Source organism: Ostrea edulis, chromosome 6 (genome assembly GCF_947568905.1).
Source record: "Ostrea edulis chromosome 6, xbOstEdul1.1, whole genome shotgun sequence".
Lineage (NCBI taxonomy): Eukaryota > Metazoa > Mollusca > Bivalvia > Ostreida > Ostreidae > Ostrea > Ostrea edulis.
Window position 1 is genome coordinate 86,257,975 of NC_079169.1, and position 4,782 is coordinate 86,262,756.

The following is a 4,782-nucleotide window of genomic DNA, read 5'->3' on the forward strand; positions in this document are numbered from 1 at the left end:
ATAGTATGAGACATAAATATCATAGCGATACGAGAAAGAAGCAGAGGCAAGGGCGTTGGCGCAGGAGCGAAGACCATTGCCTCAATAATTCTGCAGAGAAAAGGGGTGGGGTGATAAATTTGTGGCGGCGATCTGTGTTCAATTTAGCATGCGAATGCAACGTGTTTAGTAGAGCGGCAAAGTTGAAACTTTATTGTTCATTTGTGATTGCTTTTGAAGGGTTACAGAACTATCAATTCTTGGATAAGTGTGCTAATATGAAATACATGTATATCAATGTGATGTCTTATTTTGCTATAGTTTCGTGTCATGTAAATTCCATGTAAAACACATAGATTAGACTTTGTTTCATTCAATGTTGTATCATCAGATTAATGACAGAAGGAAATGTTATCATATAGATGCTGATGAAAATCTGAATAGTCTCCCGACGCTCACTAACTAATGTTAAATAACCCCCTTCCCTGAAAGGTATGGTTAAATGAAAAAGATTAAGCTTTAACCTTTCGCAACACATAAAAGGGACCAAAGACTAGGCTAGCTTGGCTGAGTCGGAAAGCTCACCATCGCACGACCTACCGGGACATCACAGGATACAATCTAATCAAAGTTGAATTACACGATAGGTTTGTAGATTCTCGCACTTTCTTTTGAAATATTTGTGTTTCAATACAAAGAATAACAATTTCTGCAATGTATTGGCTATGTGTATTCAACAACCCACGCCCTCACGTTATCGGTTGCCGATTTCCGTTGCACGTTCCTATAATATAAGCAGTCTACCCTGCTATCTGGTGTACATGTAGCACGCCTTCTTGGAAATATTCTTCATCAAGCTATTGTACATGATTTCACGAGTAAAAGTATTGTAATGCCTTTAATTTTTCCGCTTAAAATGATTTTGCAAGAAACCGGAAAATCATATGTCTAGCAAAATATAAAAGCGTGTGAAAAATTCGTGTAAAAACTGTTCCGGTAGTAAATCAAGACTCTCCTTTCTACACCTCGCTGCTGAAATTGTACGAGACTGACTTTCCATTTTACCCTTAATCCATTCATTTCCACTACCATTCACTACTACTGCTGTTATAAAAAGAGAGCAGGCAATAAATAAATTTTTGTATGTAGAAATAACGAACTTTACTTGAAATTATCACTGAACAACAGCGGATGCGTATGTTGTCAAAAAGGGGACATCCCGATAACTCCCCCCCCCCCCCCCCCTCGATGCTATGTATAATCATGGGGATTGGTGCATATTATAATGTGACTCACATGTACATGTACATTTCTAAGAAAAAGAAGCAAGTAACCCGATTTTAAATAAGATATTTCCGAAATGCCAATTTTGATAATATTAATGTTGTCACACATTTATTAGGCTAACTGTATTAGGTTTTCATTTGACGTTATAAATATTACATTTTAGGGGAAAATCGCCACCTTATTGTCTCTAATTCTTTATCGATGTAGGCAGGGAGTGTGCTTGAACATTAGTTTTGACCTTTAAATGTCAAAAACGACTACCTGCTCGATATGACATTTTAATCCATTAACATCAGGTTTTCATTTACCTGTATAATGCGACATATTTCATTAAAGACAAGTCAGAAATGGTATTTCATAAGGAAAATAGGAGATACAATCTTCTGCATAAGATTTAGGTATTACCGTGTATATATGTATAACTGAGTATATATGTATAACTGAGTATATATGTATAACTGAGTATATATGTATAACTGTGTATATATGTATTACTGAGTATATATGCATAACTGAGTATATATGCATAACTGAGTATATATGCATAATTGAGTATATATGTATAACTGTGTATATATGTATAACTGAGTATAACTGTGTATATATGTATTACTGAGTATATATGCATAACTGAGTATATATGCATAATTGAGTATATATGTATAACTGTGTATATATGTATAACTGAGTATATATGTATAACTGAGTATATATGTATAACTGTGTATATATGTATAACTGAGTATATATGTATAACTGAGTATATATGTATAACTGGGTATATATGTATAACTGTGTATATATGTATAATTGAGTATATATGTATAACTGTGTATATATGTATAACTGTGTATATATGTATAATTGAGTATATATGTATAACTGTGTATATATGTATAACTGAGTATATATGTATAACTGTGTATATATGTATAACTGAGTATATATGTATAACTGAGTATATATGTATAACTGAGTATATATGTATAACTGAGTATATATGTATAACTGTGTATATATGTATAACTGAGTATATATGTATAACTGAGTATATATGTATAACTGAGTATATATGTATAACTGTGTATATATGTATAACTGTGTATATATGTATAACTGAGTATAACTGAGTATATATGTATAACCGTGTATATATGTATAACTGTGTATATATGTATAACTGAGTATATATGTATAACTGAGTATATATGTATAACTGAGTATAACTGAGTATATATGTATAACTGAGAATAACAATCATACCTTTGACAAATGTACATATGTACTTTTTAATAAGACGTACAATCGTAAATATGTAGAGAGGGACTATCAAGTGATCTTTTTTTCACCTTCTTAACCCAAAATTTTAAAGCTTTAACGATAGACAATTTGAAGTATCTAGGGGCATCCGAAGCTCATGGCATTAGAATTAAACAATTTCTTAATAATTTTAATTTTTACTAAGATTTCATGGAGAAAAACATTGATCGCAGTTTTGGGCTATTTTAAAATTTAACAGGAAAGATGATTATGTACGGTATAAATATACATATAAAATACATCCCGTTTAATATAGTGCACGAAACAAAGATCAATTTTATATTGAAAGAAGCAGACTGGAGTTATTCAAAAATCTCATTTGTACATGAGTCCGTAAAATATTGGAATTTATTAAATGTAGAAGCCAGAGAAGCCATCTCAACCAATTCATTCCGCAAAAATATAATAACAGACATTACAAGACCTCCATCATATTACTCTTTTGGGAAACGATACATCAACAATATTAATATAAAGCTAGTCCACAACTGTATACTTTTATATGATCTTTATAAATGAAATATTACAAATTCTCCATTCTGTTCATGTGGCCATAACGAAGATGCATATCAACTTTTTCGCTTGTAAAAATTACTCTGGAGCTATGAATTATCTTTTGCATTGCCTTTTCATGCTTGACTTGATCAATATTGATTCAAAACTGTTATATGCAGTAATGTTAATTTACCTCTATAAATATTTTTTCAACTGTTCATAAATTTATAGATGAAATTTGTAGATTCGTCTAATTATTGTACATTTTACCTGTTAATTATTACCTTGCATGACATATTGTAATATTTTAGGAGAGGGACTTGTAAGTTGTTAGAACTTGTTCCCAATCCTTTTGATTTGATCAATAAAATAAGTTCAAAACAAAGTTTGTTTAAGTCTATGCTTGATGTTTTTGGAAAAAAACTTTTAATACTAATTAAGGATTTTAAATGAATTTAAAATATCAGTTTTAAATCCCCCTATTCGGGACGAAAAAACGGTGAATGGGGCAAAATGTTCCCGTTATACAGTAATTAAAATGAATAGTAAAGACACACGTAATTGTGGTAAAAACTTGGATAGTTTGATTTGGTAAGGTGAAAACTTTGATACTACAGAATATTGATATAACTGATTGTAATGCAAACTAGAAGGACAGGGGACCACGCAATCAGCTTTTCAACGGGAATTGGGATATAAGTTTATTTTGGTATCAATTTGGTGGCGGATCCAGAATTTTCCAAAAGGGGGAAAGGCAACCAAGGACGGAATGCTTGTCATCTAGGGGTGTCCAGATTCTTTAGGGTTTGACCCACCAGAAAATTTGGGTTTAAATGAAGCAAAATAATGAATTATGAGCAGTAATTTGGTAACAAAATGGCTATCACATTATAATATTATTATATAACATTCAAAAGTGATGAATTAGTGCTTTTGAAAAAGGTTAAGAACTGGTAATCTTAAATTTTGTGAAGGGGGGGGGGGGTAAACCCGCCATCGCGATCGAAAGGTATTGTTTCATGGAATACACAATACCAAAGAGAGCGGGTAACAATTGCAATTGAGAGTATTTGTCCACACTGGTTAAAGTTTAGAGTATGTACCGGGATGTTAGCTAATATGCATGCATGCGTACCCAATTATTCCACTATCTGAACTCACGGCATACTGGTATTAAAATGATTGCGAAGTTTAGCTCGAAGGGAGACATCAAAATAAACCAAAAATCTGAACCCCTGCACGGATACGTGAAAAACTCCTAAGAACCAGTGCGACGATTACATTATCACAATAATGAATTTCCACAATTTTACGTTTTATCATACACTCATAATTTCAAATAAATGTATTAAAATCAAATTCTTTTCATCATTTTCATATCTACGTCCATTAGTTTATCCATGAAAAATAGCAGGAAACTGATTCCGAAAATAGTCTGTTGTACGCGTTGAAACTTCAGTTTAAGTTTATGAACACCTTATGTGTGAAAAAGCACAGTTTAATACTTTTAAAATTTGATAGGCCGTAAATATGTAAAAGTATAAGGTTTAATATGGCTTACCTCAGTCTGCTCCTGCTGAGGAAATCACTACACACGGCTGTTCACAGATTTACTTACCAATAATACTCGACTGGTAACCGCAATACTTTTCTTATATCACTCAAATGGTGTGACGTCACCAGCTGCAGGTACTGATTCAT